The following is a 26,401-nucleotide window of genomic DNA, read 5'->3' as shown; positions in this document are numbered from 1 at the left end:
TTTAAAAAAAATGGACAGGAAACCTGAACAGGTATTTTTCCAAAGAAGACATACAGATGGCCAGCAGACACATGAAAAGATGCTCAACATCACTAATCTTCAGGGAAATAAAATTAAAACCCCAATGAGAATACCTCACACCTGTAAGAATGGCTAAAATCAAAAAAGCAAGAAATAACAGATGTTGGTGAGCATGTGGAGAAAAAGGAGCCTTCATACACTGTTGGTGGGAATGTAAACTGATGCACCCACTGTGGAAAACAGTATGGAGTTTCCTCAAAAAGTTAAAAATAGTTTGTGTGCGCACACACACCACAGAACATTATTCAGCTATAAAAATAGGATAAGATCTTGTCATTTGTGACAACATGGATTGATCTATAGGGCATTGTGCTAAGTGAAGTAAGTCAGACTGAGAAAGACAAATATCATATGATTTCACTTATATGTGGAATCTAAAAAATAAAACAAATGAACAAACAAAGCAGAAACAGACTCCTAAATACAGAGGACAAACTGATGGTTGCCAGAGGAGATGGGGGTGGTGTTGGGCAAAAGAGGTGAAGGGGAGTGGGAACTAACAGGCTTCCTGTTATGGAATGAATAAGTCATGGGAATGAAAAGTACAGCATAGGGAATATAGTCAATGATATTGTAATAGTGTTGTATGATAGCAGATTGTAACTACACTAGTGGTGAGCACAGCATTAACGTATAGACTTATTGAATTACCATTAATGTAACATTGTGTGTCAACTACAGTTTGATTTTTAATTAAAAATTTTTTTAAGATTATTTATTCAATTATTTGAGACAGAGAGAGCAGCCCGCGGGTGCGTGGCGCACAAGCAGTGGGGAGGGGCAGAGGGGAGAAGGGGAAACAGATTCTCCGCTGAGCAGGGAGCCCAAGGAGGGGCTCAATCCCACGACCCTGGGATCAAGACCCCAGCTGAAAGCAGACACTTAACCGACTTGGCCACCCAGGGGCTCCTATACTTTGATTTAAAAGAATAATAATTTAAAGAAAGAAGAACATATTAAGAAAGGTAATCAATCTAAAGGGCTTAGCGAAATGTCTGGCATCTGATAGGCCCTATGTGTTTGCTGTTATTAATACAAAGAGGAAATCTCCTACAGGGCACTGTTTATTTCCCTGTAAATTCTACACTGCAGTGTAATGTCGGGATCCTAGTGAATCTCGCTTAGAACAATTGGTCATCCGCTGTGACTGGGACTAGTATTATAATTTTGGATTTCTATGTGGCATTTACCGAGTTGGAACATGGGCTTGACGATGCAATCATTCTTTCCACAAACATTGATTATGCGCTTGCTGTGTGCCAAGCACTGTGCTCCATGCGGGGAGGGAGAGAGCACAGGAATGAACGGATAACAGCTACCATCTCTGTGTTCTAGGCACAGTGAGAACCCTTTACAGAAGGCATTTCGTCCTCCCAGTGGCCCTCCGAGGTAGGCACCTTCATCTCCATTTTCCTAGGAGGATATCGAAGTTTTGAGGAACTGAGTAATTTGACAGGCCATTCAACTCCATAGTGACCCTCCGCCCCAACTCTACACGCGGAACATCCCCGTGCACAACCTTAAGGAGCTTACTCTGTAGTGATTATTGAGAACCCAGTGAGACCCTGAACACCCACTCGGCACAACCCATCCCTCTTGCTTGAGAACTCCAGATGTGGGGGATCAGAGCGCGCCGCCTCCGCTGCCAGGGGCACCTCACTTCCTGCCAATACGGAGTAGGATGGAAAAGAAGCAAAGGAGACGCGAGAGGTTTTCTCGCCAGGCTACCACGTCCAAGCTCCGGAGATCTCCTTGGAAGATCATTCTGTCCCCGTCACAGGAGGATGTTGGGCCCCAGCGGCTCCACATTCTCGAGCACCACGATGGGAGGCTAAGTTTCTCTGCCTTCAAAGCTCGCGCACACCAAAGACCCAAACCTTGGGCAGGGGCCAAACGGTCACTTCCCCGCCCTCCCGGCGCAGTATGCAAATCCGAGCACCAGGAAGTAGCTGGGACCTCTCGGCCGAGCCCAGCGACAGCCAGTTCCTCTCCCGCAGCTCCGGGCAGTCCGCCGCTCGATCCCCTGCCGTGGCGCCTCCGACCCCGACGCGCTGCAGCCCCCAGCCCGCGGCAGGCGGGGCGGCCGCGCCACCCAGGGCCCCGAGCCTGCAGCCTGCCCTGCGCGGGCCCCGCGGGGCCGCCCCGTCGCGCCCCCCGCTCTGAACTCGAGTCACCGTGGAGCGCCGCCGCCGCCCCGCAACTTTCACCCGGAGCTGGTGAGTCCCAAGGGCGAGCCCTGGGGTGGGCGCGGGCGCTGCGGCGGTGCCACTGGCCGGAGTCCCGTGTGCGGGGGCGGCCGTGGGCCAGGGTTGGGGGTAGCCGCCGGCGCGCGCCGCCTCCTGGCAGCACGGGCGCGGGCCCGGGCGGTGAGGGCACCCAGGTGTCTCCAGCCTGTGGGTGGCCGGGCCCTGGGGAGCGGGGAACGGGGGGGGGGGGGGGGGCGGGCAGCTCCGCAGGTGTCCTTCCCGCGGCAGCGCACACGGGGGCGGTGGGAGGTGTGGGCGCCGACCAGAGAGCTGATTGCGGTCCCAGTTCTGGCCACTATCGGTGCGCCTCAGGGAAGCCCATCTCCGCGCAGAGCGGGCGCGCGGCGGGGATCCTGGCGGGGCTCCTCGGGTTGCACAATCCGGTCTCCGCGCTGGGCCCCGGGCTCCCCGAGGTGAGGGATGGGACTCGGCTCCGGCTATTTGCCAGGCCCGCGGGCAGCTGCACTCCTCGGGAGCCCCGGGCGGGAGCGTGACGTCGAGGGGCTGCCGCAAAGGCTGGTGCGCAGCCTCCCGCTGAGCCTGGCGCCTCCCGGCCTGCAGACCAGCAGTCCCGTGCCTTAGCCCGCGGAGAGGAAGCGAGAGTTATTTTAAGAATTCAGGGGTTGCCTTTCCTTCGCCCTGGGGGAAGGGTGTAAGCGTCAGTTCCCGCTTTCCGGCGTTATCTCGGCCCAGTGTGGCATCTTCTCCAAGCTGTGCGTTTGTAACGTTCCTACTACTAGCTGACGTGGTCGTCTGGTTGTATTTCCTTGAGTTTGTGTGTGTGTTTGAATTATCCCAAACCCACCCAGTTTCTTTGCCAGAAACCCCAGTTGAATCTGGGCCTTGCAGTTTCCTAGCTGCGCGTCAACTTGGGCCTATTATTGAAGTTACCTTTGTGGGTTTTTTTAATCTCTGGGAGAACATGTTTACCTTCGGAACTATTTATTGCATGTAAAGCCCCAAGAGCATACACAGTCTTTCCATAAATGGCGCTGTTATTAACACATTGCAAATAATTCTATCCATTAAAGCAGGGTTCCCTGGTTCTTTGCAGTTTGTTGATTTTAAACCTGGAACTTCGTGTCTGATTCAGCCATCTGACCTTCCTAGTAAAGCTGCTTAATAAATATACCAGAGATTTGCTGTCTGCGAAGCTACATCTGGGAATCTCACTCACCCTGAGCACTAGCTCTTAAGGATGTTTGGCTTTCTTCTGATTTGTTGGCTGCTCCCCACGCTGCCTGTAGGGTTTGGGAGGGCAGGCTTATTTGTCTCTGCATAGGTGAAAGCTAAGGGGAACAGGCACTGAAGGAGTATAGGAATTTCCTAAGTCCCCAGAAGCCCTTCCTGAGTAAGCTGACTTGGCTGGAAAAGGGTGGGATTTAGTTAGTCCTGGGTTTTCCTTTTGAGGTAAGGAGATAAATGTCTCCAGGCTTGAAGAAATTTAATTTGATCCCAAGGGACTTTTGGTGACCAGGCCTCTTTGGATGCAGAGTAGGGTAAAACCCTCTTCCTGATAGAAGAGTAGAGGTCAGCCCATGTAAGGAAAGAGAAAACAGGAGCTGGGAAACCTAAATTTGGGTCTCTTGCATCATTGACCAGAGCTGTGATATGGAATAAGTTGGGTTAATAACTTGGGCCATTTATGTAGCCAGCACTTCCTTCACAGCAGTAACCAGAGTTATATTCTGATTTGTCCGTGAGTGTCTAGTCTGTTTTCACCACTGCAGTGAAAGCTCTCTGCAAACAGCTCTGTCTTGTCCAAAATGGTAGCTAACCCCAATGCCTATCATGCTGTCAGGATTACTTGAAGAAGGAATGAAGGTTGGCTCTGAGTTTGGCTCTGTGCAAGGCCAAGGAACAAGGCTTGTTCCGTAGGCATTTGAAGCCCTCTGGCCTCCCTGTCCTGGTTTCTAAAACAGGGATTTTTGACTGTCTAGTTAACCCAGTGTCAGTGTTCTAAATGGGAATCTCTACACAGGACAATTTACTCTACTGTTTTCCTGGGGCCAAGGGCTTGACCTGGAGTGGTGAGATATAGCTTGCAAAAGTAGTTCGTCCAATCAAAAAGACCTATTTTATTTTAGAGTCATAGATGTTGTCAAGATATATAAAGACTTTGCAATATCTCCCCACCGCCAAACACCAGGGTGTTATTGTTTTTTTTTTTTTTTTTTTTAGAAGAGTGGTCCACAGTTTTGTGAAGCTGACTCTCTAAGCCCCCTTAGTTCCATTCTATATGTATTAAAAAATACATCACCAAAACATCTGAGATGTCAGTTGGTTTAAATGAATATACAGAGATGTAATTTAACAACCTGAAAGGATATTGTCTATAAACCCATACAAATGTAAATCAATATAAATAAGAATACAATGTGTACATGTCTACAGTATGAAAAGTTGTTACATCTTGCTCACACTGTTGATCTCAATGACCTCCATGTCCTCAGGCATGGATAGTATTTACACTGAAAGGTCACTACAATCATTAGTTGGGACACTGACCAATGACTCTGATGACAGAGGTGGCCTGAGATCACTCTTGGACTCTACCCGGCAATGACTATGCTCACACCTTTTGCTTGTCAGAAGCGAGTCCTGAGAATTGCTGATTCTAGTGTCAAAAGACTTACTGAGCTTTGATTTCTGAACCTCCCATGGATCCCAGGGTAGGCAGGGACAGGTAAAAAAAAAAAAAAGAGGTTTGGTGTCATGTCCAAGGTTTCAGACCTGGTTAAGTGGCACCACTGGGCAGAGTAGATACGTTTTCTGGCTCCAACTTTCGAGTGTTCCCCACTTTTCTGCCTTTGCTTCCGTAGTAGGTACTCAATTACGTAAAAGAAATTATCACTTAATAAACATCTTTTAAACAGGGAACCACAAGGTAATTTTCTTCTATGACTTGGTAATTGTACCATCAAGCAGGGCACTAAAGTCATACTCAGGGAGGTGAGTTTCTGTGCCTTTCAGCTCTGCTTCCTGCTTGGGGAGGGGGTAGCCCTGGTAATGGCCAAGGTGACAGCTATATGGGCTGTTGCCCAAACAGCTCTATTGACTGTCTTGGGGCTATCGGGGCTTATTGGTTCAAAAAGAAACACCCAGGTAACACTTTACCAAAGGATTACCTGCAGCCGCTACTAGAAGTTCCTTTCCTGAACTATACAAGCCTTCTTGTGTGGTTGTTAGAACAGTGAGAGCATCATTTGCAGTGAAAATATAAAGTAGGGGAGACAGGATCCATAAAATGCTCATTAAAATATACACTCCTTTACTGAGCACCTGCTATGAGCCAGGCGCCCCCCCAAAGCACACACTTTTACGATGGACACACACTGCCTACCATCTCTAAAGATTGGTGACAAAGAGAAGGACAAACAAGAGGAAGTTTCTTTTTTTTTTTTTTCCAGTCAGAACTATTGAAAGTTTTCTTACAGCTGTCCAGTTTCCTGATACTTAAATTGTGAAATGTTGAGTTGACTCTATCATCATTTCTGAAATTTATTTTGAGTAAGTTCCCATTTAGGGGAGAAGCCCAAGTGTAGACAATGTATGGGAATCTGCCAGTTGAGGAATTAGAATTTTTGGAACAGCCCCATTTCAAGACTTGGACCTTCTTTTGGATATCTTTGGCTTAAGTTAGCTGGAAGGGCTGTCTCGTAATTTAGAAGAGCGAGTTCAAATAATGACTTGGGATGATGTGTTAAAAAGGTACATCCATGCTGACAAGTTGCAGGGCCAGAGAATATAGCCTTTGTTCTTTATTCTTGGACTTTTTCCTCAACCTTGTTCTGTGCTTCACTTTCCCTTAGTACTGTCAACGTTCCTCATCTGTCACAAAACTATTTCTTGAAAGTTCTGTTTGCCATCGGGATGTCATTTTCATTTATATAGAATTCTTTCAGAGTTTTATTATTTGACTGTCTTGGTTAACCTTCACATATTCCCAGTCTCCCTTCTCTGGCCCCTCTCATCAGCTCTCTGCCTGTCCCCTTTCAAGGTCCCCAAACCATGAGTTGACACGATAGGAGCTGAGCATTTATGGGAAGAGATTATTTTTGTGTTGTTTTGTGTTTGTTTGTGTTTGTGTTGTTATAACTATTCATTTCTTGTGATGCTGACTTATATAAATAATGTCCAGTAAAATTATATGAATAAGGATACCTTTACAGAATCCACCTGAGAGGGTGTTTCTTAACGTTCTAGGCTCTGCCCCCATTGGCTTGTAGAACACTGGGCAGAGGTCTGAGCTATTCCTGTAGCTCAGAGGGTCTTTTAAAACTGTCTTCTCTCCTTTTGACAGTTCACACCTTAGGCAAGTCAAATAATGCAGTGTCTGCCCACACTCCCACCCTTCCATGAACATCTGAACTCACTTTTGATCCCAAGCCATGCTGATTGAAAGCTCTTTGCCAACATGTCGCTCCAGCCCTCCTTCCTCTATCTGTTGGTACAACATCTGGTGGGGAGCTGTCATGACTTCCTTGGGCCCACTTTTCAGCACTGGTGAGGTGATCTGCATCCATTCTGCCTCCAACTAATGCAATGACGTCTTCTTGGCTTTTGGGCCTTCGGGGTGCCTCTGCTCTTCCTGTAAATGTTAACCCCCACGGGGGTGAGGGGAACAGAGAAGCTTGTCTCAGAGAGACCCTCTGGAGAGGGAGGACCACTTCTGCTTTCCACGGGGAAGCTGTGTCACGGAGAGCAGAACTGTAGCTAGCGGCCTGACAGGAGGCCCGAGGGAGGGGGCCGTCACGGAAGTGATACTTCCTCCTGCTTCAAAGGCCCCAGACCCAGTCATTTGCCTGCAGCCCCACCTTCCTTACCACAGAACATGGCTTTTTCCTCAGGGTTCTTTCTACCACCTTCTACTCTGTTCATTTTCAGTTTGCCCCTGAGAGAGGAGGAGGGAGGAAAAGAATGAATGTAGTCATCACTGGAGAGCCTTCTGAGATGAAGCCCATGGTGGCCATGCTTGATTTTTCAACATCAGAAAGATGCACCTTTTGATATTCATCATCACGGAAACCATTGTGAAAATATTAGTGGGTGTTTTGAAATCTTTTAATGTTCAGGCAATAAAATAATTTCTTAATCTAGTTATAATGGTTCAGTTCTATTTTTTTTTTTAATAAACATATAATGTATTTTTATCCCCAGGGGTACAGGTCTGTGAATCACCAGGTTTACACACTTCACAGCGCTCACGATAGCACATACCCTCCCCAATGTCCATAACCCCCTCCCCCAACCCTACCTCCCCCCAGCAACCCCCAGTTTGTTTTGTGAGATTAAGAGTCATTTATGGTTTGTCTCCCTCCCAATCCCATCTTGTTTCAGTTCTATTTTTAAAATTACTTAAGCTCTATCCTCTAATTTTGGGGGATAGAACAGTGACTTTCATGCTTCTTTGACCACACCCCACATCAAAAAATATGTTTTATCTTGTGCCTGAATGCAAAGAAGAAAAGAGAAAGAAAGAAACACAATTTGGTAAAGAATGCCTCCTTCTAGCTCATTGGGTAGGTAGTATGACCCAGAGCAGTCCCTTTGAGACCAGCAGCATGCAAGAGTCTACTAGAGTTTAAAACCCATGGGGGAAGGGTGCCTGGGTGTCTCAGTGGGTTAAGCCTCTGCCTTCCTCTCAGGTCATGATCTCAGGGTTCCAGGATGGAGCCCTGCATCCTGCCGGCTCTCTGCTCAGCAGGGATCGTGCTTCCCCTAGCTCTCTGCTTGTCTCTAATAAATAAATAAAATCTTTAAAAAATAAATAAATAAACTCATGGGGGAGCCCAGAATTCCACAAGCTCCAGTCCGATAGGAGGCTTATTAAGCAAATACAAATTAAGATACATCCATAACAATGGAACACCTTGAATATATCTTTAAACATAGTATTAAATTACATTACTAAAATGAAAGATGTTTTTAAAAAGTTGAATCATTATATTGTACACCAGAAACTAATATAACATTGTGTATTAACTCCACTGGAATTAAAATTTAAAAAATAAAAATAAATAAATTGACAAAATAAAAAAAATAAAAGGTTTAACACATATGTGTAGGTAACATATGATACTATTTCTGAAATAAAATATGCATTGGTGGGACACTAATCTGTAAGCTATCTATATCAGTAATTATACTACAGTTTTAATAGTGATTATTTCTGCGTTATGGGTGAATGCTGGGTTTTTTTGCCTTTGTACATCTTTATTTTTAAATTTTTTTAACTTTTAAAATTTTTATTTATTTAAAAAATATTTTATGTATGTGTGTATGTATGTATTTCAGACAGAGAGAGAGAGAGAGCATGAGTGGGGGCAGGAACAGAAAGAGGGAAAAGGGAGCCTGATGCAAGGCTTGACCCCAAGACCCCAGCATCCTGGGACCATGACCTGAGCTGAAGGCAGCCACTTAGCTGAGTGAGCCACCCAGATGCCCCACATCTTTATTTTTTTAAAAAGAGAATCACTTACATGATTTGAAAATAGCAGTATAATGAGTGATGACACGAAGCCAGTGTGAGTGCAAGGGAAAGGGAAGAGCAATCAGAAAACACTGGGGAAAAAGTGGCCATTATGGCCCTTGTGTGGATATAATTGTAAGCAGACCTGCCCCTGGAGGAATTTATGCACTATGAATGTTGTAAATAGATATAACATTTTCTTTTTCTTTCTCACTTTTTAAAAAGATTTTATTCATTTGAAACAAAGAAAGAGTGTGTGTGCGTAGCGGGATAGAGGGAGAGGTGGGGCTCCATCCCTAGATTACCACCTGAGCTGATGGCAGACGCCTAACCCACTGAGCCACCGGGTGCCCCAGATATAACATTTTCTTAAGGGAATGTCCACTTCTTATGTTTAGTTAAATTTAATATGGAACTTATTTCTTGAGTAACTTGTGCAGGAATCATTCCAAGGCCCAAGAACTTGTTCTAGTAAGGTGGCAGTTGGTGTGGAAAATCATTGCCCAGAATATGAAATGTTGGATTTTATTGTGTAAAAGGGAGACTCATTGGAGCCTTTTGGTGAGAAGCCAATTTTGTTTCCATCACAATCAACTTACTGCCTAGACTCTTGGCTGCATGTGGTGCTGCCAAATGATGAAGAGATAGTAAGCACCCGTTGACTGCTCTGAATTAGGTGGATGATTCGCCGAGGAGCTAACAGGCGCTTCCACAGACATTAATTTGGGGTTGAAAAGTAACATTTATTGTTGTTTTATATGACATCGGAAGGCTTAAGCTTGTAGTCACTAACACATAGGTACTTGATCCCTTTCCTAAATGGTCATCTTACCCAACATAGTTTTGGTAATGGTAGCACCATTGAAGAAGTCAGCAGTTAATTTGGAGTTGAGGTCTAAGTTTCTGTGGTATTTAAAAGGAGAATATGTTGTAAAGCAGCAGCTTGGTATTGGGATCATGTTTATGATATATAAATTAGTTTATCAAAAGAATTACCGTAACTAGGAATGGCAGTATTTGGTCAAATGTCATGATTTAGCAATGATGCCAGCAACTACGTTGCATAATCAGATACGTCAGACTGATCATCTGTTGTATTCAGTGCCTTTGAGGGATGATCAGTTTGACGGGAGATAATATAAAATGGTAAAAAGAAAATGGGCTTCCAAGTTAAACAGATCTGAGTGCGTATCTTGGTTCCCCTGCTTATGACTTTAGATAAGTTACTTATGCTCACCATTTAGGAATACCCAAGTCTGTGGTGGTGATTGGCAGAGCTCTAATCTCCTAATGCTGCTTCTGGTACACAGTAGGCACAGAATAAAAGGGACTTCATCCTTAAATAATGAGAGGCTTCATGAGAGAGTGACAGACATAGAGCATAATAGACGCAGTCCCTGGTTTCAAATGAAATTTTAATACGGAGTTCATGGTCATCAATATAATCAAATGAGCACTGTAAGTGTTGGTTTTTGTCTCTCTAAACAAAAGCCTGGTTGTTGTCTCTCTGGATAATGGGCCGCATTGGCTTTTTGAATTGTTCCAAACTTAATGGATTAAAATGTATATAAAAAAGAATTTCTAACAAGTTAAATCTCCTAACTGCCTTTTACTTTATGGTGTTCAGTTATTTTTTTTAAAGTTTTAAATGAATTATTATGAATATATTACCAAATGAATTAATATTACCACTAAATGAGAATTGTAATTTTCCTTAAATTTGTTTACATGTGGATAATCTTTCTAAAGTCTAATAGAAAAAAAAATTCCTGAACACTTTAGTGAATGACCCTCAAATGTTACTTTGTTGCTATGGTTATAAGTCTTCAGCAAAGATAGGACTATACAATTAAAAACAAATGACATGGGGCGCCTGGGTGGCTCAGTGGATTAAGCCGCTGCCTTCCGCTCAGGTCATGATCTCAGGGTCCTGGGATCGAGCCCCGCATTGGGCTCTCTGCTCAGCAGGGAGCCTGCTTCCTCCTCTCTCTCTCTCTGCCTGCCTCTCTGCCTAGTTGTGATCTCTATCTGTCAAATAAATAAATAAAATCTTTAAAAAAAATTAAAAAAAAAAAAAACAAAAAAAAACAAAACAAATGACATGGCCCATCTGGTGTCACGTGTCGACCCTTGGGCTCTTGACGCCACCTCTCTGTCTTGGTATTTGATATTTGAATCATAGAATCTTGTAGAAGGACGAGATTCTGGTGATGTGTCTTAAGATAACCCTTAGCAGATAGTCACTTTCCCTTGAACCCAAGATCTCAAATGTTAGTTTCTTCCCAGGTTATCCTAATGCAGGTGGTGGAAGCCACATCATGAGAAGCACCAGGACAAGGATAAGGTGCACAAAGTGGCCCATTTCATTTGTGGACAGCTGTGTGTATTAGAAAGCTCTCTCTATCATGCTGTAATATTTCATCTCCATAATTTCTGCCTTCTGCTTCTAGTTCTGCCTTCTAGCACTGTTTTGATACATTTGAAGCTGCGGCTGTCACTTTGGGATATGAAACGACTTACCGATTGCCTGTCCACCCAGCGCCATCACTCTACCTATCTTCCTAACAGAACCCAGATTGTTGCAGGATCCATCTTCTCTGTGGAAGGCTCAGCAGAAGTTTTCTCCATCCCCGTTGATAGGATGGCCATAACTGGTCAGAGACTCCTACTCTGGTTGGTTCATAAATGGGTGTACTTTGGGTTGGACAAAATCAGTAAAGCAAAGTAATGTTCCATAGATGGTCCCAAGATAGAAATAGAAAAGGAGTAGAAGGGGGGGAAGAGAAGAGAAGTGAGAGATAAATGAGGAATAAAGAAACAAACCTCATGCGGGAGTCAAGAAGTTGGAAGAAAAATACTGTAAGTTATCGTGATTACTAATTTGTAATGTGCACAGTATGTGGTTGTCCACTCTGTGTTTTTTTTTTTTGTCTAGTCACACAGACTGGCCTGGGATTGTTAGTAATTCCTGGGTTTCCGTAACTACAATTTATTTTTCAAATGTCTATTTATTGAGTATTGTGTGTTGAACATTTTAGTGGGTGCTCTGGGGAAAACAAACATTGGATGTGTGAGATTCCTATCCTTAAGAGTTTATTGTACTCTTTTCTCTCTGGCTGGTTCACCGATCACAAGGCTGACAAATTAATAGGCCATAAGGCAGGACAGGAACCTTGCTCAGTCCCTGGGCATCTTAATCAGTGCCCTGAAACCAATACCTTTGGGAAGAAAGAAGGCAGCATATGAGGTGAGTAGAACACAGGATGTGGAATTACCACCTTTGGGCTCAAATTCCAGTTCTGTCCCTTCCTAGCTGTGGACCTGCTGACAAGCTGCTGACCTTGTTAGCCCCAGGGCCCCCCACCCCGGTTGTGAAGACTCCAAGATGCAATGGATTCAGAACTAGCTACACGTGAAGCACGGAGTCAGGGGTTGTCGTGAAATCATTAGTATCAAAAGCAATTACCTAGCTGCTTTCAAAACAACAAAAACAGAAACCAGAAGATAGCGAGTGTTGGTGAGGATGTGGAAAAACTGGAACTCTTGTTCACTGCTAGAGAGAATGTGAGTCGGTGCAGCCACTGTGGAAAATATGGCGGCAGTTCCTAAAAAAATTAAACATAGAATTACCATATGATCCAGCAATTCTGTTTTGGTATATACACCCCAAAACTGAAAGCAGGGTCTCAAAGGATTATTTGTACCCCTGTGTTCATAGCAGCATTATTCTCAAGAGCTGAGGGGTGGAAGCAACCCAAGCGTCCATCAGCAGATGCATGGACAAACAAAATGTGGGATGTACATACACTGGAATATTATTCAGCCTTAAAAAGAACATTCTGACACGTGCTAAATGGTGGATGAACCTTGCAAGAGTAGAATAGGAGGGTAAGAGAGGGTAAGAGCCAGTCACAAAAGGACAAAGACAGATTTCCGTGATGTAAGTTGGAGTTACATCCAAAGAAATCCATGCATTTCATATGCACTAACCTGCTGAAGGTCAGAACTGAGCCTCGCCTATCTGAAATGTACTCAGAACACTTAACATTGGCCGGTGTCATCTAATGAAAGCCTCTTTCGTAGTAAGGTGTTGAATATCTCATGTAATGTATTGAATAACGTACTGCTTGTTGCTAGCCTGTGAAATGATCCCAGTTCATGATTCCAGGTGTGGTTTCTGCTGAATGCATATCATTTTTGCACCATTACAGAGTAAAAAAATCATAGGTCAGGGACCAACTGTATTGTCTGATTTCGCTCACCTGAGGTCCTCCTGGGGAAGTTAGATTCATAGAGACAGAAAGTAGAATGGTGGTTATCAGGGGCTGGGGGAGGAGGACACAGGAGTACATGTTTAACAGCTTTAAGAGTTTTAGTTTTGCAAGATGAAAAGAGTTCTGGAAGTGGATGGTGGTGATAATAACACGAGAGGAATGAACTTAATGCTGCTGAATTGTACACTTAAGAACTGTTAAGATGTCAATATGTGTATTTTATCACAATTTCAAAAATGAAAAAAAAAATTTTTTAAAGATCTTTTATTTATTTATTTGAGAAAGAGAGAGCACAAGAGGGGAGAGGGTCTGAGGGAGAAGCAGACTCTCTGCGGAGCAGGGAGCCCAACACAGGGCTTGATCCGGAGACTCTGGGATCATGGCCTGAACAGAAGGTAGATCGTTACCTGACTGAGCCACCCAGGACGCTCATTGGGTCCCCTGCAGGACCTTTTAGAACAGGTTGGACTAGATGGCTTTAAAAGGTGCTTTCTGATTTGAGCATGCTGTTTTTTTTCTGGCCACGTACTCACGGATTCCATATTGTAGGGAAGACTGTTGCTGATGGAATTTTTTCTTCTAGGTTCAAAGGGAAGCTTTTTTAAAAGCTTTCCCCGGGCAGGAGTGGTCTTTTTCTTTTAATTGGAGATTAACGTACATGTAGCAAAGCAGCTTAAAGCCAATCCTTGTGTAACCCACCCCGCACCCCAGCTCAAAAAGCAGATCGGGGCCCAGCCCAGCGTCTCCCTGTGTCACCCCCAAACAATACTCGCTTCCCTCAAAGGCATCTCTCGTCCTGCTCCTAGTTTTAATTTAGTTTCCAGTGTCGGCTTTTTAACAATAAGGTGTAAGCAACTGAAAAGCGGTACAAAGCCATTTGGTTTGGCAGATAAACAGATTTTCAAGCTGTGGGTTTGGCAGGCACTGGCCTCTCTCCCCCGTGTGCGGAATGACTGCAGTTCAATCAGAGAGCAAGTCCTTGTCCTGTTTCAGACCCCGGCTATTCAGCTGCAAAAATTCTCACAGGGGAGTTTGATTAGAGCCTCATTTAAAGACCTTTTTATTCAACCATTAGTTAGTAAAATTAGGCAGTCCTAGCCACGTACAGCTTGCTTTTCGGCCCATCTCTGCCCAGCTAAGAGAATTTATAAATGCAAAGATGTGAACGTGGGTGTGATAACCGTGGTTTCCAGTGACTCTCCTGTAATCAAACATCCTGCTGTGTGCCACAAAGCCAGCCTGTGCACACACATTGGAAAGAACTAATAGTTTGGGGAATTCCATGATGCTATTCCTCAGGAAAATAGAACTTCTTTTTCTGACATGAAGGTGCACATTTTTACTGTGCATTATAAGATACCCTTATTACTGACTGTTCTGGCTCATGTAGCTTTGACATTTATTTTTGTTGGAGGGGAGAGAGAGCCAAGATTTGACCTGTGGCGTATATTAGCCCATGAAGGAATGCTTCATTTATTCATCATTCAGAAAACAGTTCTTGGGCATTCAGCACTCATGGGTATGTAAGCATATGACCCATGGTCATATCCATTTTGCTCTAAATGGCAGAATTGTGCCATATAGACTCAGGAAGTACAAACATTTTAAAAAAGTAGAATGAGGAGTACAAGTTTCTAGCTCATGTGAAAAAGGAAGAACACATGCAGTACTGAAGTGAGGTCTTCCTGTGAGAAAGTCACAGGCTGTGGTCCGGGTCAAGGTCCCGGGGAACCACACGGCGGGAGGGCAGGAGGAGCCCAAGGTTTGACTGCCTGCAGCCTTTGGCCACAGCGTCTGAGCATGGCCTCAGTGCTCTCACTATGTACATCTCTTGGCAGCTGCGGGCACTCCAGAAGATTTGGAGACAGACTGAAGCCTGGAAACGGAGGGAGGGCAGGGCTAGGCCCAGGAGTCTGACCACAGCAGGACCATTTTTGGGTGAGACGTGTGTTCTTCATTTGAGGACAAAAAAAGTGGAGAAGCAACTTAGCAGGATTCCTTACTTACCCAACTGAAGAACTATGGGCGTGCACCAGTGGAAGTGTGGTCACTTGCGAGGAATGGGGTGGCCACGGCATGAACTTTGGAGTGTCTGAGGAACAGGGTGATGCCGTGGTTTCATAGATTCAGGAATCAGGACTTGGGTTCTCATCCACGGATGTCCTGCTCTTGGCTCAAGTCCGGAGCTGAAGCCCCTTTCCATTCCTAAGTCAGTAATGATACGCTTGTCTCCTACTCTAGCCCATTGTTGCGGAGATGAAATGGGGTAATAGACCTGGAAGGCCTGGGCTAAATCTAACTCACCACACACTTGTGGCTGTTGTTTGGGGCTCAACTTCACTACCCCTGGCCTTTTCTTTCTTTCTTTCTTTCTTCCTTTCTTCAGGCAAAAGGCAAAGGGAAAACATCTTCTTTTATTATTAGGCTGTCCTTAAGCATGAGAAGTAAAGCAGTTTAAAAAAAAAAAAAAGAGCTAGTTTTATGGGTAAAGAAACAGAGGGAATGAAAACCTTGCCAAATTTGGTTGAGGTTCGTCCTTAGGCTCCCTCATCTCTACTTAAATGCCCTGGTTGCAGGACCCCAGTGAAATCATTGGTGTGAATAGTTCCAGGGAGCCCTGTGCCCTGGCCAGAGGGGGTTCCATGCAGGCTCTCCCTCCATGCAAGCCTTCTTATTGACCTTGGAGCAACCTTGACCTATCCCCTCCCAACAAGGAGATAAAGGACAAGTGTTAGTACATTGGCCTTGATTCATGCGACTCCTATCATGCCATATAAACGAAAATCCAGATTTTAGGCTAAGGAAAATGGTCTTCTCTATTGTATCTTAAAAGATATTTTTTTCTCCTTCTAATAATAGATTACATGATGCTTGACATCTTGCTGAATTAAAAACACTTTGAGATCAGGAACAAGCTTCTGAGATGCTAAGCAGACCTCTGAGTTCACCTGTGGCATTCAGGAGGGGCTGACTGCATGGGACCTTCCAGTTCTAACAGTAGGAGGGCTGGTAATCTCCCACCCCACCTTACTACCTTGGCTTGCTCCCCATGTAATAAAAAATGTACTATTTAATAGGTGCTCCAAAATACTTCAAAATCCCTTTGGTAGAGAGATACAGCACTCTAAGCCATCAGAATACCTTTTAAGATCAATAAACATTTTTTTAAGAGTAACAAATTTAAATGAAAGTGGATTTACTTTTAAGAAACAATTGAAGTTTTGTTGTTGTTGTTTTTTAAGTTGACCATTAAAATTTTGCTGTACAGTTCTGTGATTTTAAATAAATGTATAGATTCATCCAACCACCATCATAATAAGGATGCAGAATGTTCTATCAGCCCCCGGTGTCTGGCAACTGTTGGTCTGCTCTCTGTCACTGTTTTGCCTTTTTCAGAATGTAATGGAAATAGAATCCTACTGTCTGTGACATTTTTTACAGTATGGCCTTATTGAGATATAATTCATGTACCATATAATTTACCTATTTAAGGTATGGAATTCAGGGAGTTTTAATTCATTCACAGAAGTGAGTAACCATGACCACAGTCTACTGAAGAACACTTTGATTAACACCTTAGAGAAATACTGTACCCATGAGCAATCACTGTCCATTTCCCCCAGCCCCCCTGAACCTCCCTTGCTCTGGGCAGCCCCCACTCATCCACTTCCTTTCCATATAGATTCCAGGCAACTGTTTTTAATGATATTTTGTGCATGGCTTTTGATGTTTCCCAGACTGAACTGTTTCCAGTTTTATTAATTTAACATTGCAGAATTTCTAGGTGTAATTCATAATGCAGTTTCTGTAAAGCTCGATATCGTTAGCTGGGTGAGAACCTTTATTCTGTCTTTTATCAAGAAGGATACTCAAAGTAGTTTTTTCCCTTTTAGATCTTCAACCTAAAATAAATAAAGTTCCTCTCCAAGAGAAGACTCTAAGATTATAAAGGGCAGTGTTATTAACACTGGAACATAAATCATTTGGGAGGGAATCCTGGAAAGCTGAGCTTTAAATTCTGAGGGTAAACTGGGCATTTTGCCCTGCCGCATTCTGCTGTCCAGCTCTCCTTGCTGCCCGAGGGCGATGGCGATGCTTTTAACTACCAGGTTTACTTTGTGGGGAGGTGGTCTCTGGAAGCCCCAACTCCCCCACCTGGAGAATGGCCATGACGGTTGCTTCTCACAGACTCTCAGAAGCATCAAGTGAAATGTGATCATTTGAGCCAATGCTTCTTAGTGAGAGGTAATGTCATGTAGGGACAGTGGACAGAGGACCCCCGGTCACATGACCTGGCTCTCCATTTGCAGGTATAAATTCTCACTGTGGGAGGTATAATCTTGGGCAAGGCACTTGACTTCTGGTCATCTCCATGCAGCCATCTGTTCTGTGACGATTAATTATAGATGGTCTTTGGAAGTTTAGCTGTGATCATTTCTGTGGATATACTCAAAACGTAATAGAGTCATAACAGTATTTAATATTGCTTTTCTTTTGGTAAAGTAATCATTTTTGGCCATCAGAGTCTTCAGGGAGCTTATTCCTTGCAACTCTATGTAAATTACTGAAAAGATTTTGCAAAGGCCATAGCAGTCTGAACTTAGATGCATGCTTGGACTTGAGCCAGCACTGCGTTTTGAAATGTTTGTTGAAGCTTAGAAGCACAGTGTGTTGCCAAAAGGGAAAGAATGTTTGGTTGAACGATGGACGAAGGAGAAACCCATACCAGGATGACTTAAAGTTTTCCATGCATTGCTTAGTGTCTGTAGGGAGCAAAAGGAACTTTCTGGCCTTTAGGTCTTCAAATCCAGACCGTCTTACTGAACAAGAGCTAATGATGAGACACAGGATCCAATTTGCAATCATTTTTTTTTAGACAAAAGACCGACCTATCAGAATCAGGGAGGAAAAGGAGCTGGAAATGATTAGTTTTGGTGCAGAAGGGTTCTTAATTGCAAGAGTTTTATAATGATGCCAGCACAGTTTTGACTTGTTTTACTTTTGTATCAAACAGTATTTGCCTTTCACAGAAAATATAATGGAAATAGCAATTTTATTGACAGCGTGTCCTCTTTTAGGTCACTGTTTCCTTACAAGGTGTGGTATTGATATTCTTATTATTGATAAGGAAACTAAGGCTCAGAGATAACAAATTATCTTTGTTAGCTCCTTTAGCTACTAAATAAATGGAACCCTGAGCCAGCTTGACCCCCAAGTTGGTATGTTTCGCAGGCGTACCTCCGAGATACTCCAAGTTCAGTTCCCAACCACCGCAATAAAGCGCAAATTGCAATCAAGAGAGTCAAATGAACTTTTTGGTTTCCCAGTGCATAAAAAAGTTCTGTTCACACTATACCGTGGTCTTTTGGGTGTGCAATAGCGTATGTCCTAAAAGAATGTACATACCTTAGTGAAAGAATACTTATTGTTAAAAAATGTTAACCATCATCTGAGCTTTCAGTGAGTTATAATCACTGCTCACAGATTGCCCTAACAGGTATAATCATAATGAAAAAATTTAAAATATTGTGAGAATTACCAAAGTGTGACACAGGGGCATGGAATCAGCAAATGTTGTCGGAAAAAGCAAAGTGCAATAAAATGAGATAACTGTATTTAACTTTGAAAGTTTATTTTTATTTATTTATTTTTAAAAGATTTTATTTAGTTCAGAGAGAGAGAGAGAGAGAAGCAGATTCCTTGCTGAGCAGGGAGCCGGACAGCCCTGGGATCATTACTTGAGCCAAAGGCAGATACTTAACTGAGCCACCCAGCCACGCCTGAAAGGTTTTTTTTTTTTTTTTTTGAATCGTGACTATAACATGTAGAAGGTAGTGTTCACTTTAGGTTATCAAGTGGGCTTTATACATTTACTTAAATGAAAATAGAAGAACATGATTGCTCCTGAGAGATTAATAATAAAAATGACACGGCAGACATTTTTTGAGCACACACGGTGTGTCATTAACACTTGCTAAGTTTTTCTTCATTTAATCCTCACAACCACCTTTTGAAATCGGTACGGTTATCGTCCGGTTTTTGCAGACAAATAAAGATTAATTAACCACAGCGTCACATGGCTCTGCCGGCTGGAGCTGGAACTTGAACCCAGAAAGTCTGGCTGTCAAGCTCAGCATTAGATCAGTGGCTGAATCTAACATCTAACTATTTGGTCTTGGAGAAGACAGAAGCCTGGACGCTAGAAAACCAGCCAAAGCAAGAGAGAGCCCCCCTCCCCCCCAGTTCTGCCAGTCTGGTGTGGCTTTTACTATGGCGAATGACAAAGAGCAAAAAATGTGTTGAAATTGCACTGAAACTTTATATGAACATCACATCAGGAGTTTAAAGCTCCATCAAGGGGCGCCTGGGTGGCTCAGTAGGTTAAGCCTCTGCCTTTGGCTCAGGTCATGATCTCAGGGTCCTGGGATCAAGCCCCCCATCGGGGCTCTCTGCTCAGCAGGGGGCCTGCTTCCCCTTCTCTCTGCCTACTTGTGATCTCTGTCAAATACATGAATAAAAAATTAAGAAAAAAAAAAAGCTCCATCAAGATTAAGCCTGTCGAATTTATCCACATTAACTTCAGCTGGCAACTCAGTCAGATCTATTAAAGTTGCAACCCTTTGCTGGGAAAGAATAATTTTCCTCTTCCACCAAAGCAAAGCAAATAATTTGCTGAACCATGATTGGATTAAGGCTTTTCTTCAGTACTTAGCTCACATTTTTCTTTTGCTAATTACTTCCGTAGCTTGCATTTTTCTTCCCATTAAGCAGTAACTCTTCAGTATCATACACTTATTTGCTAACTCTCTACCTTGAAATGCTGCTGCAAATCCTCACGGTTAAGAAGGTTAAGACTGTAGTTAATAGATTACTAATGGCAATGGGTGAGATAATAGAGAACTTCCAGACGAAAGAGTTGTACGGCCTTCTCCAGCTCATTCCCCTTCGCTTTTCTTTGTGGCATTTATGCCATGGGTCTAGAAGCCTGAGCCAAGCTGCTTTATTCCCTGGGAGGCTGTGTGAACTATAGGGCCAGTACATTTGCTCATCACTTGGGCACATCATAGTGGACTGTCCCCTTTTTCTATTTCTGAATGGTGGCTCTCTAAAAAGTTTAAAAAAATGGATAAGACTTCCTTTTCCTTTAAAAAAGGAAAACATATTTTCTTCTCCTATCCCCCTAACCCCCCATGTTGCATCTCCACGTCCTCATATCAGGGAGATCATATGATAGTTGTCTTTCTCCGATTGACTTATTTCACTAAGCATGATACCCTCTAGTTCCATCCACGTCATCGCAAATGGCAACATTTCATTTCTTTTGATGGCTGCATAGTATTCTTGTGTATATATACCACATCTTCTTTATCCATTCATCTATTGATGGACATCTAGGTTCTTTCCATAGTTTGGCTATTGTAGAAAAAAAAAAAAAAAGAAAGGTTGAATACCCAACTTTTGTAGCAACATGGACGGGACTGGAAGTGATTATGCTGAGTGAAATAAGTCAAGCAGAGAGAGTCAAGTATCATATGGTTTCACTTATTTGTGGAGCATAACAAATGACATGGAGGACATTGAGAGATGGAGAGGAGAAGGAAGTTGAGGGAAATTGGAAGGGGAGGCGAACCATAAGAGACTATGGACTCTGAAAGACAACCTGAGGGTTTTGAAGGGGCGGGGGTGGGAAGTTGGGGGAACCAGGTGGTGGGTAGTAGGGAGGGCACGTATTGCATGGAGCACTGGGTGTTGTGCAAAAACAATGAATACTGTTTTGCTGAAAAAAATAAATAAAATTTTAAAAAAAAGGAAAACATATTAGACTCTCTTTGCTTTCTTTCACTGCTGGGGTGTCAGCTGGTTCTTTGAGCAAACCCCAGATTTCTCTTGTCTTGAGGAAGTCAGTCGAAGTAGAAGTGCTTTGACATTGACTTTAACAGAAGCGGAGCTCTTAACTCTCAAGGCCAGCCCTTGTGCTCATTCTTGGACTCATGCAGGATCCTTTTTCGGTACACCTTGTGGCTAACTGGAAACACTTCGGTGATTTCCCTGGACTAATAGTCTCTAAATATAGCAGCTTCAGGCTTGATGTTGAGTAAAGGTGCCGTGTTATGCTTGTTTTCCGTGGGGTGAAGGTGTTGCAGGGGGAGTCTGGTGCCAACATTTTTCATGCCAATACAGAAGAAACACAGGGCATACATTTAAATAAACTCCGCCGACTGACAGTTTGGAATCCCTGCTGGACCTTTGAGAACCTTCGGGAACCTTTGGGCCATAAAATCACTGCGCCATCCTGAACCTGAGTTGGAGGCAGCGAGGAGGGAGCTCCCAGCCTAATAGCTTGTGCTGAGTCCTTATCTGGGTTCCTGACTCAACCAAGACAACAGATGACAATAGCCAAAGCCAAAACAGGCATGAGGACTGTGACTTGGGTTAATATACTACCCGGGGCAATGATGGATTCATTCCCAGACAGACACAGGGGGGAATCTGGGGTTAGAAAAGCCAGATGAGTCACTGATTACATATTGTCATTTAAAAAGTGTCTTGTATTGATATGAATGGGAAGGTGTCTTCACATTGGAGCAAAGAGAAAAGTAGAGTCCTACTTTGAGGTATTTCTTTCAAGCTGTCAGAAGAACTAAGTGACCTCGTGGCAAAGAGTGAAAATGGTGAGGCTTCTACACGCAAGGTTTTGGGACAAAGTTGAAAAAGATGAAGTAAACTTTAACAAGAGAAGAGTGATGCACTGAATTACTTCTGGTTTTGACTGCCAGTGCTTCAGGCAATGAACAGGTTGGAAATTTTCTACTGTTCTACGTTTTATTTTTAAGGTCAGGGGAGAAATTATTTCCCTGGAAGCTTCTTTTTATTTCTGTGTTGATAGTTTTAATGTAAGGACATTGGGGTTTTTTGAGACCCTCCCCTTTGAAAGTGATTTCTACCTATTTATGATTAGCCCATTGTTTGCTTATGTAGAATGTAGAGTGTTTTATCCTTTACACAGATTTTGAGGTCTCAAACATGAAGTGGCTTTGTTTTATCAGTCGTAAAAGTATTTGTTCTCTGACTGATTATAAACAACGAGGTTAAATGAATCTTGACATAAAGGAAAATGACAGCAATAGTTTTATAATAGATAAATCTGAGATAAGTATAAGAATTCTGTTTTTCCTAAAATGTACCCCAAAGCTAATCCTTTGTAAATTCTACCATTTTTTTTTTTTTTATGGCTATAGTGTAACCTTACTGTTGACTGTCAGGTTATAAGAACAGAGATAAAGTTCACAGCAGCAAAAGTATGATACGAAAGACAACTCTCCAGCATACCACCAAATACATCACAATTATAGACTCTGTAGATCAATTAGAGCTTTACTTTCTTTCCTGAGCACTGTTTTCTGTTTTGCGTTCAGGTATGGGGTCAGACTGGCAGGAGATAAATCCTAATCCCCATTCCTGAATAAGGGCAGGGAATTGTAATGCCATTTGGGATCGTTACTGTTGTACTTAACCAGCAGGGCAACTGAAATTAAATCATCCATGGCGTTCCCATTGCTGTGATTTCAGTCCTGGCACGGAGTTCAGGATTTGCTAAAGTTCCTAACAAAATTGGATGGTGCCTTTCTTTTCAAAAGCACCAAAAGGTGAGGGGGGCGCCTGGATGGCTCAGTGGGTTAAGCCTCTCCCTTAGGCTCAAGTCATGATCTCAGGGTCCTGGGATCAAGCCCCACATGGGGTACTCTGCTCAGCAGGGAGTCTGCTTCCCCCTCTCTCTCTGCCTACCTGTGATCTCTCTGTCAAATAAATAGACAAGATTAAAAAAAAAAAGCAGGTGAGGTTGTAGTGTGGGGTTTTTGTAGTTAGTTCTCAATTCTGGCTGCTCATGGGAATCAATGGGGAGGCATTTAAACCTTCCCATGCCACGCTGGACCTCCAATTAGATGGGAATAGTGGGAAACCCAGGTTCAGTCCTTTTGAGAGCTCTCCTCAAGATTCTGCTTATATATCAAGGTTGAGAACCATTTCACTAGATCTAGCCATCATGGAGTTTTGGGGCTATTGTAAGAAAACATTCAGATCAATGAATTAGGGTGGAACTGTTAATACCTCATCATTTTCCAGATGAGTGGCATATGTCCTGGAGTGTGGAGACATGCCCAGGAAAGCTGCCTAGCTAGGAGTTCCCCCTTCGTGGAAAGTAACTGCAGTGGGCACTAGTTAAGAGGGTGGACAGTTTCCGGGGTTCAGAGTAGTTGTTCCACTACTACCCCACACACTTAGAAGCATCTGGAATGGGACAGGGACATACCACCTGCTGGGACAGTCTCATTCACCAAAACAGCTTTGTCTTGGCTGTGTTTTAAGATGTATGGTGTCCACAGAGCTTCCATCACTCAGGGACCTCACATTCAGGCATGGAGTGTCTCCTATGTGCAAGGGGCTCGCTCCCCTTTCCCCAGGACATGGCTCCAGCAGTCCTGAAGGTTGTCCACTGGTCTTGACTTCTGTCACAGTGACCCATGAGTGAGAAGGGAGTATGTGTAGGAAACTACAACAGCGTAGTTCCATCAGAAGTCATCATTCAGTAGGATTTTTTTTTTCTCCTCTTTCCACATGCAACAGGTTGACTGATGGGCTCAGAAGTAGGGAACCTGATTAGTCAGAGGGCTAGGATGGGAAGGTCTGCCCTGCGAACCCGGGGCACATTACCCCATCTCAGAGCTGCTCTTTTGTTAGAATTCATTATTAAGATTCATTTTTGTTTTTGTTTTAAGATTTTATTTATTTATTTGAGAGAGAGAGAGTGAGCATGACCAGGAGGAGGGGTAGAGGGAGAAACAGACTCTGTGATGAGCAGGGAGCCCGATGTGGGACTCAGTCTCAGGACCCCAGGATCATGACCTGAGCTGAAGGCAGACACCCTACCAATTGAGCCACCCAGGTGCCCCTCAGGATTCATTCTGAAAGAGTATGTGAAAGCGCTTTGTTGAAAAAGTAAGGAATGAAATAAATCCTATTTAATCTCCAGCTGAGCTGTGGTAAGAAACCTCCTGCCTGAGAGAGAAGGAACAGCCCTCTGGGAAACCAGTAACCCTGTCCAAGAGGTACTTTCCTCTTTCTGCAGCATTCATGGTGGTTCAGTAAGCCATCAGTGTCCATTAAAAAAAAAAAAAAAAAGACCATACCAAAATGCTAACAAGGATGTGGGGACACAATAGTAAAAAATGGGACAGCTACTGCCAGACACCTTTGGCAGCTTCATATAAAATTCAGCATCCTTCTGCCTCACAATCCAGCATTTCCACGCCTAGGTATTTATGCAGGAGGAATGAAAACCTAGATCCGCAAAATGACACGTGCAAAGATGTATATAGCACCCCTTTTCATAATATATCTAAAAAAACCAAAAACCCTGGAAATGTCTTGAATACCCATCATCGGAAGAGTGGTTCAGTACATTTGGATCGCAGACTCATAACATGGAGTACAACTAGACAAAAAAAAAAAAAAGATACTGACACATGCAAGAACTGGGTGAGGCTCACAAATATGTTAAGGGAAAGAAATGTACATCCTGGATGATTTCATTTGCGTGAAGTTCAAGAGAAGTGCTCCCAGAGAGAGTGTGACTTTGGAAAGGACAGAGGGGACTGTCTGAGGTGATAGGAATGTTTTTATCTTGTTTTGGAAGCTGGATAGGTGGATGTGGACATACACCAATATTAATCTCAGATAGCATTTAAGAATTGTGCATTTCATTAGATATACGTACTTGTTTGGTTGGATCATCAGAATTTATTTTTCTTGATTTTTTACAATTGTGGTAGAATATACATAACGTAACATTTACCATCGTAACCATTTTTAAGTGTGCTGTGGCATTAAGTACATTCATACTCTTGGGCAGCCATCACCACCGTTCATCTCCAGAACATGATATGAATACATTTTCCTTCAATAAGAAAAGCAAACTAAAGATAACGTTATGTGGTTAGGTCCAGTTAAGCTCTGAGGTATTAACCTGGCGCATGGGTGAAGCCGACCCTGACTCTACTTTTGTCTGTGGCCCCGAAGTGTGTCGAACATATGTCTGCTGTGGTACCTGTCATATTTTACCAGCATTAGCATTGATTTGCCTGTTTCTCTTGCTGGTCCCTGAATTCCCGAGGGTGGAGAGTGTCTTGCTCATCCTCTTTCCCCCCGCATCCCTGTAAGTGAGGTTTTTGTGAAAGTGTGCTGAACGCCAAATGGTCCCAACGTCAGATTTCGGCTTGGTACACTTCTTCTTCTTTTTAAGATTTTATTTACTTACTTGACAGGAAGAGAGAGAGAGAGAGAGAGCACAAGTAGGTGGAGCGGCAGGCAGAGGAAGAGGGAGAAACAGGCTCCCTGCTGAGCAGGAGCCCAATGCAGGGCTTTGATCCCAGGACCTGAGATCCTGACCCAAGCCAAAGGCAGACGCTTAACTGACTGAGCCACACAGGCACCCTCTCCACGCTCTTCTTAAAGAAAATATGAGCCTGTATTTTTCACAACTCCCTCTGTAAAATGGTTAAAGAAACTGTGAGAATTTCAAATTTTGAAATGGGGAACATTTAGTAGGACTTCCTGGAACTGCTTGATTCTATTTAACATGTGTGTTTTATCTCTTTTCTTTCTTCTTGCTGGAGTCTGCTTCTGGACTCCCACACCCAACACCATGACTTAGGCACTTCCCTTTCTCCTGTGCCCTGTGGTTTCCTGTCCTGCCTCCAAATCATCTATCTAAACAACACAAAAGAGCCTGAGCGACCACTGAAAATATTTTATCCTCCTAGCAGCTCAGAAGAGTTGAAACTAAAACTTAAGGTTTTTCTTCTTTAGAAACTCCACGATTTCCCAGGAATAAGGAGGAGCATAAACTTGTGGGAGGGTAACCATACACTGCTGTTTAAGGCCATGGCCACGGTGCTTTTGGGCTGTGCCACAGATGGTCCACTGGCAGCCCCTTCTTCCTCTTCTGAGCCTGAAAGCCAAAAATAGGGTTAAATGTGATAAGGGCTTCCACCCCCAGACAGCTGAACAATTTGTACCATTTCTAATTGTGCATTCCCATTTGGATATAATTTTCAATATAGATTTAGCATTTTATCCTTGGTCTCCAATTTTATGCATTTTCTTCACAATAAAGCTATCAGCTTAGATGAAAAAAAAAGTGATTTGCTTAGGGCTCAAAGGGTCCTTGCTTTCAACCTATCTTGTGATTTTCATCTTGTTACCTTTGAATTAGGCTTATGGCATCTCTGCTTTTTATAGCATTCATATCAACACTTGGGTCCTTTGGC

General features: G+C 43.4%; 1 protein-coding gene across 3 annotated transcripts in view; it reads left to right on the top strand.

Annotated features, from left to right (window-relative positions):
* The first annotated feature begins 2,032 nt into the window (after nt 1-2,032).
* The window catches only part of LYN (LYN proto-oncogene, Src family tyrosine kinase), a 117,291-nt gene continuing 92,922 nt past the window's right edge, over nt 2,033-26,401 (top strand). For 2 of the 3 annotated variants that reach the window (XM_046004124.1, XM_046004116.1), the window contains exon 1: nt 2,033-2,297. The gene's annotated coding sequence lies outside the window, so the exon portion shown is untranslated. The remainder of the gene's footprint in view (nt 2,298-26,401) is intronic. The other variant, XM_046004142.1, reaches the window with a different exon arrangement.

The sequence above is a fragment of the Meles meles genome, chromosome 1 (genome assembly GCF_922984935.1).
Source record: "Meles meles chromosome 1, mMelMel3.1 paternal haplotype, whole genome shotgun sequence".
NCBI lineage: Eukaryota > Metazoa > Chordata > Mammalia > Carnivora > Mustelidae > Meles > Meles meles.
Note: the sequence above shows the minus strand (reverse complement) of the source record. Positions and strands in the feature narration are given on the sequence as shown.